Source organism: Podarcis erhardii (genome assembly GCF_964252035.2).
Source record: "Podarcis erhardii genome assembly, chromosome: 16".
NCBI classification, from domain to species: Eukaryota; Metazoa; Chordata; class Lepidosauria; order Squamata; family Lacertidae; genus Podarcis; species Podarcis erhardii.
Window position 1 is genome coordinate 10846275 of NC_138514.1, and position 16042 is coordinate 10862316.

The window sequence follows — 16042 nt, forward strand, 5'->3', positions numbered from 1 at the left end:
AATTTGAGCTGATGGTGGCATATAATACACGGAGCTATAATTCACCTGCCCCAAGAGTCACCTCCTTCAGCTTTGCTTACACAGCAGTGTTGTACTGGAATGTATAATTAAGTTTGATTGTATTTGTTTAGGACTCAATTGACATGAAAGTTTTCTTGTCCGCTACAGGTGTTAAATTAGCATAGCAAAGAAGAATGTTGCATTATTGACTGACGTTTTGAATAGCTGCTACGTTTGTCTTATATACACTGGTGCCTAGCAGAGATATGTCACAGACTATGCTTCTTGCATTCCGTAGCCTTTGGGGCTCAATGTTTGACCACATCTGCCAACAACTGGTGCACCTGTTTGTGGCCTTGAGCCCACAAAAGGTTTGCTGGGACCTGTAACTCTGTAGGAGGGTTAAATACAGTGCTCAGAATTCTTTGAGAAATGTGCTTCAAATATGCTTTAAAGCTACAGTGGTACCTCTGGTTGCGAACGGGATCCGTTCCGGAGGCCCATTCGCAACATGAAAAGAATGCAACCCGCAGTGGCGCATCTGCGCACGCGCGGGTTGCGATTTGCCGCTTCTGCGCATGATGTCATTTTGCGCGTCTGCGCATGCAGCAAAATCCAGAAGTAACCCTTTCTGGTACTTTCGGGTCGCTGCAGGATGTAACCTGAAAGAATATAACATGAAATGGACATAACATGAGGCATGACTGTATAGCATACATGCAGCCTCAGTCATTCAGGGCTAGGAAAGACTCATTTCTGAAACCCTGGACAGCCATAGCCAATGAGTATTGATCGTCTTTATCTATACTAAGTGGGCTATAAGTTTGTCTACATATAGGGTAGCTTCCACTGCACTAAGAGCAGAAGAACAATGTATCTTATCTCTCCAGTCTCCAAGGAAGGAAAAGGGAAGAGACTAGATGTGTGTGTGAGAGAGGAATGGAGACTTGAAGCCAATATCGTAGACGGTATTATGCTTGTGTAGTGGTCCCTAAGGATCCTTCCAACACAGAAACTACATATGTTAGTGACTGGGTATGCTGCTGATAAGGGATAGGGCCTGACTGCACAGCTGTCAGGGAGATGAATTAAATGGCACCCAATCCCAACTTTACAGGGCTGTAAGCCCATGTGGTTCCAACATCCCTTTTTTTCTCTCTGTGGACTGCTTTGGCTGCCTGTGAATGGCATATATACATAACCATCCATCCACAAACCATTTGGGGCACATGTGGTTTGCTGCAATGTTACCAGCCTCTCCCAGCTGAGTTTCTCCTCCCTCCTCCTCATTTTGTGACTCCCCAGAGCAAGGCAACTGCTGAGGTTAGAAAGGAAAGAGGGGTGCACACAATGAGGGAGAGATGGCCTGGCAGAGATTAACATTCTAACTCACACACACCAGGAGGGGACAGAGAGAAAACTGTCAGAGAGTACAACAGAGATAAAAAGGCATGACAAATGAATGTCAAGAGGGAGAGTGGTACAATCTATATTAATGAGACTTGCTTGGGAAACTTAGGCAGAAGAACGCGGCCAAGGAGGAAGGGGCTCACATGACCCATGTTGGTCAAGCTAGAGATCAGTGCAGTGACCAGGAAAGGAACTGAATTTGCATTTCAGTGAATAACTAACTGGATCAGCAGTGCACAACCTTCATGGTGTGAGCAAAAGCCAATGGACTTTCAGTGAGATCTGATTAGTCATCAAGTGTTATTAGACTTTGCAGAGCTCTGCAATTTGCGATAATAAGGGGAGATAGTGTATCTCCTTGCAGCAGATCCTCTGATGGGAGCCAGACCCCACCATTCAGAGAATGGCAGGAGATAAGGAGTCGCTATTGAACGGGGTGGGCTGGGAGGAGGGAGGGAAGACAGCAGCTTATAATTAGTCTCCTGCACTTGCACTTTTTGGTGTCAGGGGAAAAATTGAAATAAGGTTAAATGATTTGTGAAAAGAGAAGCAGGGAGATGAAATCAGGAGTCCTCCATTTCATCTGTGTCTTTCCACTCTCCATTCTGTTCCAAGATCCTGGGCTTCTTTAGTTCCATGAGGCAATTCTGTTCTACGGCAGAAACACAAGCTCAGCCTGACAACATTTCTAGTCTGTGTAAATCCTCCCTTCTCAAAGCCTTGTAAAACTTTCCCAACAAAAAATGTTCTGACCCGTAAAAATACCAGCAGGATCTCAGGAGATTCATTGGCTTAGGAAGAACCATTAAGGAAGAGAAAGGGTTTTGCGATGCCTTAAAGACTAACAAATTTATTGTGGTGTAAGCTTTCATGGGCCCAGACCCCCCAAGGTTGTGCTACAATAAATTTTGCTGTCTTTAAATGTGCCACAGGACTTGTTGCTTTTGCAACCGCAAACTAACACAGTGAGCCGATGCTGTGGAATAAGGACAGCATTAAAAGTTTTGTTACACTTTCCAGAGGGGTAGTTGTGTAAGTCTATTGCAGCAAAAGAAAATGAAGAGTGCACAGAAGACAAACAGGTTTAGAGGGCATTTAGGAAGTTTTGGGACTCTAAGGACCAAACTACATATGTTTTTACAACTCTGAATTTTAATTTATTTTAAAGCCAACTCTCCATCAGTACAAATACTGATAAATAGCAGGTGTGTGAGGACAGATCAGAAATGGGACCATAGCATGCAGGGAGAGGGTGTTACCATTTACCTACATAGAAATACACTTCTATATAAATACAGCTTCTGTTGGCCCCAGGAGGTAAGCTTGATGAATTCAGAAAAATGTGTTGAATGCATAATTACTCCATATACGAGATGGGGCTTTTGGAACAACTGCATTCTATCACAGTCCAACACCATTGGGGGCGAGAAGCTAGTTAATAGTGGGGGGAACCTCTCTGGTTGAGATGGGGGACATTTCATTTGCTCCAGATGCATGGTGAGGTGGACAGAATGATACCAACTGTAGATCTCTGCTAGTGTGTTTTATGGTATACTGTATGTGGCAAACTTGTTATTTTTATTATTAGTGGCTGGCTGCAGATAAGAGTGGGGTGTGCAGGTCTGTTTGTGGAGACTGGGAAACCACGTTTTCATAGGAAATATAACAAAGTGATGTACAACTTAAAAACACAATGTGTGGTTGAGTCGACTGGTGAGATGGGTTGATATGCAAGAGGTGGATGCAATGCTTCCTGAATGTGCCTAAGTTGGAAGCAGTAGAACATGGTACAAATGCACCAGTCACAGTGGTTGTTACTTGCAGAAGTTAGGGGATAGGAGATAAAGCATACCACCGTGGAAGAAAGTGGCACAGATGTTTATGCATTGTTCCCCTTTTAGGCCTTTCCAGTAACTGTCAGATATGCAGTAGCTCTGCCACTGCACCCTCCAGTCTGGTAGTACAGTTTCGTAATACCAGGACAGTTCACAACAGGTCTATACTCATCTGTCATTTAATCATGGATGAGGAAACTGACCAGGCAAGCATCATTGAAACTTAGAAGGGGGTCCTAGATAGTGTTGATCTGAACCAGCTATATCTGACTAGGTAGCCTACCTAGGGATGGGCCATTAAGGGAAACAAAGGAAAGGTGGCTCTGTGTGAGATGGCAACTGGGTGGGGCTCCTCCCCAGTTTACAGTTAGTTAGAAAGTGGAAGCCAGAGTGTGCTGGTCCAGGGGGGAGGTTACCGTGGGGCGAGGTCCAGGACCTGAGTTGAGGGTCGGCAGACAGTCCTCCTCGGGCGAAGCGGGGTCCACAGCGAGAAGCCAGGCAAGGACAGGAACTCTGGGGGAACAGGACTGGATGCTGGCTGAAACAGCTCTTCAACGACGTTGCTCCCACAACCTGGGACCGGGCTGACTGGCCTTTATCTTCTCTGAGGCCAGGGGCGGTCCCGGCCTCCAGGAGACCCGCCTCTCCTGGCCTTAAGGCGAGCACTCCTCCTGGGAGAAACCAGTTCCCTTCGCCTCTCTGCCCTGAGCCTTTGCAGTTCAGGAGAGGCTGAAGGGTTACTGGGCCCAGGGGGAGACTCACCTGCAGGCACTGAGTCCTCAACCACCTCTGGAGCCAGAGTGGAATTACCTGGTGCCTGCTCCTGAGGATCCGGCACAGGTGCAGGCGCTTCAGAATCAAGGCCCTGCCCCAGATCAGCCGGACCTGGAGGCGGGGACTCCTGTGCAGGCTGGGATTCCTCTGGTTCAGCCTCTGAATCGGATTGCCAGGCCATCACACAGAGTCAGAGCTGAGTTGCCATGCTGTGACCCAGAAGAAAAGCAGCAAGCTGGAGAGAGAGTCAGAACAACATTTGAGAGCCATGTTCGATTTCTGTTTCAATCAAAGCGGAGGCTATAGGAGAAACAAGACCCTCTTGGGGTGTTAATGCTGTGAGCCCCTCCATCGTAGGCTTAGGTTATATACATGTGTAAATAAACCATATATCATAAAGACACCACTGTCTCCACTGTGCCTCATAGTCTCTAATGTGCCTCATTTCCAAAAACAAACACAAACCCTGGGTAAGCACATGGAACCACTGGAATTTTGCACCACTTGGAGATTGGGGTGGCATGCAACACTGGTGTCAGAAGAGATCCTTGGCACAGAATCAACACAGACTAATGGGCTGTGGTGTGTGTGTGTGTGTGATTGCCATAGTTCACAGACATTCTATCTCCCTTATTAGGAGACCTCTCTGCCTTGGAGGGCCTGCACCTGGTGTTGAGACATAGAGACAGGGTGGTATACTAACCACTCTGCTGCTCAGCAGCATCCCTTACTGAGTTGGTCATGGTCATGAGTGTGGTTCTGGAAGAGTGTGTATGTGACTGTGTATTTAGATCTGTTTGTAGCGTCCTACCTCTGGGTGTTTTAGAAGTCATCCTCTAGTTCTCCCTCCCCAGCTGTGCTTGACTAGTACCTGGCCTTCAAAGTGAGCTGAAATAGAAAGAGCAGGCTAATGTGCCTCCCTGAGCAGCACTAAACTCATTCCCCCTCCCCTTATGGCTCATGCGATTGCTTCTTCTTGTGTGTATGGCGTGAGTGTGTTGGTTTTGTCATAGTTACAATTAATTAGCTAATTCTCCCAAACCAAATAGATGCATATTTATTGTTGCCGAGTGATCTCCACTACCATAATAGATATGCATAATTTGTTGAGTTACTGAAATGTTAAATGTTTATGTTTTGATTCTGTGTCTGTGCAATAGGCTTCCCCATCTTAAGACCTGTGTGAGTGTAAGTCACTGGGTAAATACGCCGAGATGACCTTTGCCACTGTCTAAAGCTCTTACTTCATGAGGCTCCTAGAATATGTGTATGTGACACACGTTTCTATTGAGGAGGCCTGCTAACACATTGTGTGGGAGTCTAACCTTTGCAGCAAAAACAACACAGAGTCCCATGCCACCTGAAACACTAACAAATGTATTGTGGCATAGGCTTTTGCTCACCAGAGCTCATGTCATCAAACACAATCTTTGGAATGTGTTCCCAAGGGAATAGACCCAAGAGGCTGGCAAAAAGCCATTTTCATTGATCTCTCTCACCTAAAAGCTCTGTCACTAAACCTTTGCTTGTCACACAGAGATCTATGTGGCAAAAGCTCTCTGGTCAGCAGAGCAAGACTAATTTACCTTTCAAGAAATATCATTGGCCAATTGACAACTTTGGCCAATTCTAGCAGCAGAAATGTTAGATTTTTGTTGAAGGAAGAACCACTCTGCATTGGAAAAGAGTAACATTTAATAAACTTCATTCATTTCATTTATTTGTTATCCATATTCATGGGTTTTGTTTTTTGCTGCTGATTGTGGCACCAGAGATCCTTTTGACTGCTGCTTCCTCACAGTCACCATATTATCTTCCCCAAATGTCTTGGTCATTGCATCTTTCCAGGGCATTCTGGGTGATGATTGGGATGGTATGTCGGTCATGTTTTTTTGTAGAGGCTGACATTCCCCACTCACCCTCAAGAATGCTTTGGGATAACGAAACATTCAGGGTACTCTGTAAAAATAAACCAGTGGTCAAGAGTGTGGGAATGTTGAGGATAGTAGGAGAGGATATATTGATTAAATATTATCATTCCTCGCTCAAGTTAGTGAACTAGTAGCAGAGCACATTCCTTTGTACACTGCAGGAAGCTAGTTGATGGATTCATGAGAATCATTTGAGTTAAGCAATCCAGTCTGGCTTGTCCAGATTGGCTTGTTCCTGGTAAATCCCCTTTAGTTCCCTCTTAAAAACAATAAATAACGGCACAACAGTCTTCTTCTAAAAGTAATGATAAGGTTTACTTACATTCAGTTCACAATAGGCATATGCATACAAGGCAGGCTTTCGCTTGTAGTTACAGAGAAAAGTGTGGGTTCATCCTCTGTGAGGGATGAGCCCACGTGCTGCTGGCTGAGAGCCAGCAGACAGCAAAAAGCAAAATAGAGAGAAGGGATCGAGAGAGAGAGAGAGGGGGCTGCATGATTGGCCCTTTTGTTGGGTCTGCCAGGGTCACACCCATCTACCTGGTTACACGCAGGGGGAGGATGCTTCAGACCAGGTGTGACAGGAAGTCCTCCTGGCTGGAGCAACATTCCCCAGTGTGTCCACTCTGGGCAAACAGGAAATGTTGTATTTGACTGCTTCAGTGATGTTACATCCCACAAAGAGGAGCCGATTGCCAAGACAAGATAAAGGCAAGCCCTCGTCCCCCATTTGTTACAAAATGCATGCCACCTCTCCTTTTTTTAGGGCTGTCAGAAGCCGCAATAGAAGCCACAGATCTGTGCCTAGCTCCCCCATCTGGTGACCCATAGGGAAGGACCCATAGGGAAGGCCCAGGTACCAGAATGACTCTGCACACCAAGGCTGACCATTGGCTAGCCTCTGCTCAACATGAATGCCTATAAAGGTTTCCTGTTCACTCTCAGATTTTGCACAGAGAACAATAGCCCTGACCAATTCAGACCGCTTATTCTCAGGCTCTGACACTTAGACATAAGCACCCACTCAATGGCTATGGCTCAGCACTGACATTCAGAGAGCAGGCCATGAGTAGACATCCTGAATACAATCCAACGCAGAATCAGCTGTACTTGAATTCAGTGGGTCAAAGTACACTCAACTCTGTGTTGGACAGGGCTCAGTCTATAATGCATATGCACTATAGGCAGCATGCTAACATGCCATTAGCTATTATAGCTGCAAGTAAATAGATGTTACATAGGTCTGTGAAGATTTCTAAATGTACATTTAATTCAAGGTGTTCCCTGATATATATTTTCATTCCTCAAATTCTTTCTTTCTTCTTTCTTTCTTTCTTTCTTTCTTTCTTTCTTTCTTTCTTTCTTTTTCTTTTTGCAAATTTAGATGAAAGTCCACAGCATTCACAAGGTTGGAAACAAAAACAAAAAATCTGGGGCTGTTCTGAGCAGAACAGGAATTAGTCAAAGTATCTGCCAATACTAATTATTACACTTTGATCTCTTCCATCCGACAAGGAGCTGTAAATGGCTGTAATGGTTCTAAGGGGGTTGCTCGTGCGTAAGTTGCCGCCACTCCTGGCTAGGTTGCCTGGTTGAACCCTTTCCCTCTGGACAGCCTTGCACTCGTGGCTGTCTCAGTTGCTGGCAGAATCCGTCAGTGGGCGTTTCTTGAACTTCTTCCAGCAAAGAAGTTCTTTGAAGCCCAGTCGCCTCCTACTCTCCCTGCGCGGAAGTCTTCTGCGCAGGGAGGGTGTGGGCAGCGGAGGACCCGTGCTCTCCCCGCTGGTCTCTGGTGAGGACTCCAGGAGCCTTTTCTCTGATTCCCCCATCTGCCCCCCTTCTCCACTGGTGCTACGCTGATTTCCTTCCCCAGCGGATGGGCTGCCTCTCTCCCTACTGGGACCCTCTCCGGCATCCCTCTGGAGCCCTCTCTCCTCCTTTGGCTCCAATGGCAGTTCCCTGACAATGGCATACATGATATCCCTGCTTCTTTGCATCTCTCCGAGTTGAGTTAGGGTGAGAGTTAGGGACTTATCACCTGCATTGTTGAACAGAGGTTTGAACCCAAGTTTCCCCAATATGTTCAATGCTGTGTCCTCTACTCTGTCTAGTAAGGCTCTAATCCTATATTTACTGTCTTAGGAGTACACCCCATGGAACTCAAGTGACTTAGTTCTGAGTAGATGTGTACAGTGGTACCTCGGGTTAAGTACTTAATTCGTTTCAGAGGTCCGTTCTTAACCTGAAACTGTTCTTAACCTGAAGCACCACTTTAGCTAATGGGGCCTCCTGCTGCTGCTGCGCCGCCGGAGCACGATTTCTGTTCTCATCCTGAAGCAAAGTTCTTAACCTGAAGCAATATTTTTGGGTTAGCGGAGTCTGTAACCTGAAGCGTATGTAACCCGAGGTACCACTGTATAGGATAGTGTTGTTAGCCACACTGTTAAAATGGGGGCAGCTTCTTGGACTTCAGATCTGTGCTGGCTTCCACCAGAAGAAAATTTGCAGTTCTCTCCATTGTGAACGAAATGCCTCTAGAATGTCTAATTGACAATTACCCAGTTTATTAATACATTGCTTCACACATATCAGAAGGTGGTGCATTTAACATAACATTTAACCGGATGAGCCCATTTCTCTGAGATGCAAATGAGATGTGTGAGTGCCACCCCTGGATGCAACCCTGGGAATATTCAAAGCACAGACAATTGCGCTCATTTGAATCAGTTAATTTTCTGATATTAATGATTACATTTGAAAAGAGCAAGACAGTGGGGGGTGGAAATGTAGAATGAAGAGGGACAAAGAGGGCTCAGTGGGATTACTAATAAAGAGAGGAATGGGCAGGGATGAAAATTATTCATGTGTACATGCTGCAAAGCATATTGTAGGAAAAATGCCTAGGATTAAAAAATCATGATCACAAATCACACAATGCAATCTAGGCTCTTTTTCATAATTCTAATATAATAAGGGATGCTTTTTTTAAAAAAAACTTTCATTTTCCTGTGAAGAGATAGTTTGTGTGAATAGTTCCACAACACTATGATTTGAAAGGATAGCATGAATTGAGTGTTAATATGTTCCATACACACATAGGAACTCAAGAGTTGTATTCAGTTGAGTTGCTGGCTTTAAAAATCACATTTCTAGTTGTCAGGGTAAATTGTGAATAAATATTTAAAAGTGTAAATGATTTTTCCAAAGCTGGAAGGCCTGAACAAAATTGGAACCTTTGTCTTTAGAACTGTGAAGGCTTTCTTAAGTTTAAATGTAAGATCCTATAGAAACAGGTATATTTGTGAACCAGCAACAATGTTTTGCCAAAGAAACTTTCTTGGGATTCAGAATTTTTGGCACAAGCAAAATTAAAAGCCTTTAATGCTGCTTTTATTCATTAGCGTTAGCACTGTTTTCTGATCATTCCAAGCCTCTGAAAGTAGAAGTTCAGAGCTTTACTAGAATCACTGTCCAGGACCCTGAACTTTCAAAGCAGAGAGTAGCTTTGGGGACATCATCTGGAGTGGCCTTTGCCAACCTGGTGCCAGCATGCTGCATCAACATCTACATCAACACAAAGTGTGAAAGTGTGTCGTCCTTTCAGGTAAACAGGTCCACCTGAGAACTTACTTTAAAGTGTCTCTTGAATGTGCAAATTCTGAGCAAGAAAGTCTGCCCAGTGTGGTGTAGTGGTTAAGAGTGGTAGTCTCGTAATCTGGGGAACCGAGTTCGCGTCTCCGCTCCTCCACATGCAGCTGCTGGGTGACCTTGGGCCAGTCACACTTCTCTGAAGTCTCTCAGCCCCACTCACCTCACAGAGTGTTTGTTGTGGGGGAGGAAGGGAAAGGAGAATGTTAACCGCTTTGAGACTCCTTAAAGGGAGTGAAAGGCGGGATATCAAATCCAAACAACAACAACAACTCCTCCTCCTCCTCCTCCTTCTTCTTCTTCCCATTGCTTATTTTATCAAAGAGCTCTGCTGCTCTATTAAGCAATTTGCAAACTCATAAAGGACACATTTACTTGCCTACAATGAACCATGTTTGTAAGGTTTCTCTCCAGTTTCCAAACCTGGCAACTAATTAAAGATCAACTAACAGTTTGTCTGTATCAGATTTTTCTTAACATCTGTGTGGATTCAACTGCTGCTTTCAGAGCAAATTCACTTCCGTTCCAGAATCCATAAACAATAATGTCTAAGACTGAAACTCATCCCTCATACTTTGAGATACCTTTATCTCTCAGGGTGGCTACTATGGTTATTTTACCTACACTATAGAGCCTTGCTAAATAAATTACAAGGGAGATGAAATAAGCATTTATTTTAATTAATCCCTTTGAACTAGCAGGATTCCAAGCTGCACAGATCCCTTTCTTCATCAGTCTCAAATTAAAATAAGGGTGGAAATTAACAATGTATTTCTGCCTTTTATGACAGTGGGAAATGCATTAATGCTAATATGCTACTTTAAACAAGCCCTTCTTATGAATGGGTGCAACAGTTAGTATATGTGAACTCCCCAACATTTTTAAAAATCTATTTTTAATGGATATATCACCCTATATAAATTGAATTACGTGCAATGTACAATCACATAAAAATATAATTAACAATGGACCTATCCTGTCCAAACTATAGTTTTAAAAAACCAACTAGCATTATCTAAAAACCTTAGGTGAACAAAAGGGTCTTACCCTAGTGCCTGGAAAATAAAAAAAAGCAAGAGCCTTTTGGATCAGGGCAGTGGCCTATCTAGACCGGCATCTTGTTCTCACAGTGACAAGCTAAATGTCTATGGGAAGCACACAAGCAGGACCTAATAGTACTCATCCCAGTCACAATTCTCAGCAACTAGTATTCAGAGGCATATGTACGGCCTCCAACAGTGGAGGTATAATGGTTAATAAGCCACTGATAGCTTTATTCTCCATGAATTTGTCCAATCCTCATTTATTTTTATTTTTTAAAATAATTTTTATTAAAGTTTCAACAATTTTTATAATAACGCAGAAAACAAAACAACACAACAACAAACAATAAACAATAAAAAACAAAAAACAAACAAAATTAAAAGGTTCAGTTCTTAATTTCATACAGCTTTCTTTCTGGACTTCCTCACATCTCCCTTTTCTGTTTTCAAATTTCCAATTTAGTTTCAGCAGATTTTTCCTCTATTTTAACCAATTTAGTGTGTCTTAATTTCTTTTAAGTTAACCACTCCTGCTGCTATCCACTCATCTTTTAATCTCCCATCCTTAGGTTAACTAAGCTATGATTCTTTTACTTATTACTAATGAAACATCTTTGCATATTCCTTTCAGCTTTGTCACTAATGCCACATTGTCTCAATATCCTGCATCACATTAACATTCATATAATTTACAATATTTTTGCAGATAATCTTTGAATTTCTTCCATTCTTCTTCTATTTGTTCTTCTCCTGCATCTTGGATGTCCAATCCTCATTTAAAACAATCCAAGTTGGTGGTCATCACTGCCTGCTGTAGGAGCAAATTCCATAATGAACTATGCACTGTGTGCAGAAGTACCTTTTTTTTTTGTCTCCTTGGGGAGAGAGCTCCACAATGGGGGAACCACAGCAGATGTCTTCTGACCACTACCTGCCTCTCTTCTGATAGCAGTGTCATTAGAGAATGCCACCAGCAGATGACCTCGGTACGTGGGCATGTTGATAGAGCAGCAGGTATCCCTTGAGATACCTGGGTCCAGTTAGGTCTTTATAGGTTAGCGCTAGCACCTTTATATCAGACTTGGAAATAGATCAGCAGCCACTGAGGCTCTTTTAATATGAGCAAGAGGTGGACTGGGTGTGTAGTCCCACATTGCAGTCCAGCTACTACATTTCTGTACCAACTGCATTTTCTGAACTGTCACCAAAGCTGCACAGGCAATGCTGACAAGTCTTGAAATACTGTATGCAACTTACATATCTAGTTAATTAATTGTCTAGGTTATAGGCAACTAATAGGGTGCAAAAATGGAAGCCTCGGGTGCTCTTTAGAAGCCTTTTGTAAGCACCCAATTGAAAGCCCCTCTTTGAAAGTGCCCAATTGCCCGATGGCACTGTGATGTCAAGTTTAGCCTATGGGTTAGGATCTGGCTGACAGAGCCAAATAGGTTTCATGCCCTTCGCCTAGGCTGATGCTTCTGCTCTGGCATGGATTGCTGTGCTGGACAGCTCCCCTGTTGCTTTAAGCAAACTTTGCTATAGATTGCGCCTTGCCTAATGGGTTAGCTCCCCAACCTTTCCAGTATAACGGAAATGCTCAAGGCTGCCAATAACAGAACCCAAAGTGTTTTGAGACATGTACCATTCTTTCCCACTTCGGGGATTTATCATGGCAAACACAACCGCTGTATAGATGATGCAACTGTTCAGTCTTTTTTGGAAAACAGACACAGTGACTCAAGTGATCGGCACAATTCAGATTTCAGTACACTGCACCTTACTGATGAGAAAGGAACTCACTCTGCTTTGTGTATTTCAATTAACTGCATGCAGTCTAGTTTTGCCTGCATTATCCAGCATATTATAGAATCTGAAAAGCATGAAGTAAGGAAGATGCACCAGGAAATCCCCAATAATTTCATGCTCTGGGAACTACAAAAACCAAGTAGACTTATCATCATTGATGCTCATGCCTTAATTTCATGTCTCTCTCAATAAGAAGTCTCAGAATAGATAGTTGTTAGCCTGCCTCATCACTTATCCTTTCGTTTAGTGAAACATGGTGTTTATCAGGCACCCCTTGATGAAAGAAAGCGTGAAGAAGGTTTGGGGGGTGGAGAGAAAGCAACTTGGAACAAGATGATTGATCAGAGAAGCAATTGTTCTGCTTATTACATTCAGAAGAGCCAAGACTGGAAGAAGTGGAATGTCAACGCCAATCCCAAATGTACAAACATCAGCTTCTTGGACTATGCTGACATGTCTATTAGTTCAAAAGCTCCATACAACGTGAACACATTACTAAGCACTTATTGACCAGCTCACATCTATCCACCCAGTGGGTGATAAGAAATGTCTGCATCTTTTGACCCTTTATCTTGTTGCACCATGATGGCTGCATTAGCGGACTAATTTCAGTGTCAGGACTGAGGTGAGATAACAAAGGAAAACATGTCACCCAAAAGCTAAGATGGAGTTTCTCTTGGGATGTGTAGCAGGCAGGCATTAAAAACAACTACACACCACTTCTTGTACTAAGAAAAAGCAGCCTTTAGGATCAACAGCATGTCATTTCCCCTTTTGAAGCTGGGAAGTTATCTGAGGTTACATTGGGCCTTTACATTTCTGCAAAATTCTTAGCTGTAAGCTAATATTTATTTATTACTTTTATACCCTGTCTTTCTTCTATTATATGCAGTGTGCATGGGATTCCCAGGTAGATGGCATCTCTGGAACTTGAGGTATCCCCAGACACAGAGCAGGACAACGCAGCAGATCTCCATACCACTGGAAACCCTGAAAAGCTGTTGGATCTAAACATTGCTGCCACAGGATTGGAAGGCACACCACAACAGCTGCATGGGTTCCTGACTGGCTCTCAGGTCACCCGCTCAACACTCACAAGATAAGAGGAGACAGTCAACTGGGCAAGAGCTTCAGGGCCACCACCACATATGAAATTACTCAGGATAGGGAAGCTCATGAAAACACCTGTCCTGAGCAGGAAAAGGTTGGAGCCTCCAGCTCATATATCATAGACTGAGTTGCTTCACTTCCTGAACCAGAGGAACAGGCAGTGGTTTCCCATCCTGACGCTAATCAAGACCCTGACCTATTTAGCTTTGGCAAGGATGTTGCATCATATGCCTTAAGATCATGTTCTGGGACCATATATAAAGTAAAATACATAACAGGGAAGTATCTGAAGCTAGGAAACATGCCCAGTAATTTACACTCAGGAGTCATACATCCAAGTCAAGAATGCAACATGCAAATCTCCTAGGGAGATTTTCCAGTGCATTTCAAATTTTGAATCTGTATTTCATTCTGATGGTCTGTTTTTCCCAGGTCATTCCTACCCCCATTTACCCCAAGATAATAATGGATCTGCATTCATTTTTATTTTTTTTAAAAAACATGGGCCTTGAAGTGAACTCGAATTCCCATTTGCCTGAGCCATGCCTGATGCACCCGACAATGATGATTCTTACCTTCGATTTAAGTTTTCTGGATCCTACTGGCATTCAGAATATAAAGCCTCCTATCTTGGCATCTTTGGGCCTATGTATTATTCATGGAGTCTCTTGTTCTTGAGCAAGTGAAGAAACCAAATAAATATTAATTCCAAAGTAATACAAAGCCTTCCATTTCTCCTGCAGCAGCTCTCGCTGCTCCAGGGACACAGGAGAATCCACCACGCGGAAAAAGTAGAAATAAATTACCTGAAAATAACACGTTATCAAACAATTATCAAAACAATTATTCTCCACTGTAATAGAAATGAACAGTCACGTTACACTGGAATATTAAATGCTGTGCAAGGTGACAAGTGGGGAGTTCTGCCAAGTGCCTTTATTAAAAGATTTCCTTAAATCACTGCTCTGAATTGGTCTGCTTCCTGACAGGACAAATTCAGCAATAAATCAGTGAAAAGCAGAAATTGTTACTATGTTATGGTATGTGGAAGCAACTGTCACTTGAGCCCTTGACCAGTGACCTTAACTGGCTCTCGTTATCATGGCTTTTAACTATTAAAGCCATACAGATTTTTTTGAAAATCTTAGCTATAGCTGATCATAGTTATGTGTTTGATCCAAAGTGTTATTGTAAACTTTAGATAACAGAGTGATGGCTATGTTAGCCTGTTGCAGCAAATCCTTAAAAGATTATTAAATTTATTATAATAGAAAGGAGCCTTTTTTGGGTCAGAGCCTGCTTTATCAGTTTTGTGAAGTGTTGTCCTTAGGCCCAAAGTAGTTCAATCTGTTTGTTTTAGCCATTAGAAAACACTGCCTGCCCACCCCACCACAGCTAAAAGAGAAGAGATGGAAACTATTTCAATCTACTTTCAATCAAGGACTATACCTTAATGCATTGTTGACCCGGAAACTACAACTAATCCAGAATTCGGCAGCTAGACTGGTGACTGGAGGCGGCCGCCGAGACCACATAACACCAGTCTTGAAAGACCTACATTGACTCCCAGTGCGTTTCCGAGCACAATTCAAAGTGTTGGTGTTGACCTTTAAAGCCCTAAACGGCCTTGGCCTGGTATACCTGAAGGAGCGTCTCCACCCACATCGTTCTGCCCAGATGCTGAGGTCCAGTGCTAAGGGCCTTCTGGCGGTTCCCTCACTGAGAGAAGCAAAGCTACAGGGAACCAGGCAGAGGGCCTTCTCGGTAGTGGTGCCCGCTCTGTGGAACACCCTCCCATCAGATGTCAAAGCGATAAATAACTACCTGACATTCAGAAGACATCTGAAGGCAGCCCTGTTCAGGGAAGTTTTTAATATGTAACATTTTAATGTATTTTTAATCTTTGTTGAAAGCCACCCAGAGTGGCTGGGGAAACCCAGCCAGATGGGTGGGATACAAATATTATTATTATTATTATTATTATTATTATTATTATTATTATTGGGACGCGGGTGGTGCTGTGGGTAAAACCTCAGTGCCTAGGACTTGCCGATCGGATGGTCGGCGGTTCGAATCCCAGCGGCAGGGTGAGCTCCCGTCGTTCAGTCCCAGCTCCTGCCCACCTAGCAGTTCGAAAGCACTCTTAAGTGCAAGTAGATAAATAGGTACCGCTTTATAGCGGGAAGGTAAACAGCGTTTCCGTGTGCTGCTCTGGTGCTGGCTCGCCAGCTGCAGCTTCGTCACGCTGGCCATGTGACCCGGAAGTGTCTTCGGACGGCGCCGGCTCACGGCCTCTAGAGCGAGATGAGCAGGCAACCCTAGAGTCGGACAGGTCTGGCCCGTATAGGCAGGGGTACCTTTACCTTTACCTATTATTATTATTATACATCAGAGACAGTCAATTATGTTCTAATAAGTCCACTTTAGACTTAGCTAACAGCAATAAAAAATGTAGCAATGCATTTCCTTAAAATAATTATTAAAA

General features: G+C 43.5%; 2 long non-coding RNA genes across 3 annotated transcripts in view; one reads left to right on the forward strand and one right to left on the reverse strand.

Moving 5' to 3' along the window:
* The first annotated feature begins 7915 nt into the window (after positions 1-7915).
* Positions 7916-8933, forward strand: LOC309331293. Its single transcript, XR_014151782.1, has 2 exons — positions 7916-8129; positions 8358-8933. It is a non-coding gene; the product is annotated as an uncharacterized lncRNA (long non-coding RNA).
* Positions 8365-16042, reverse strand: part of LOC309331284 — a 66816-nt gene continuing 59138 nt past the window's right edge. For both annotated transcript variants that reach the window (XR_014151766.1, XR_014151767.1), the window contains 2 exons: positions 14133-14230; positions 8365-8493 (listed from right to left, as the gene is read on the reverse strand). This is a non-coding gene — a long non-coding RNA (uncharacterized lncRNA). The remainder of the gene's footprint in view (positions 8494-14132; positions 14231-16042) is intronic.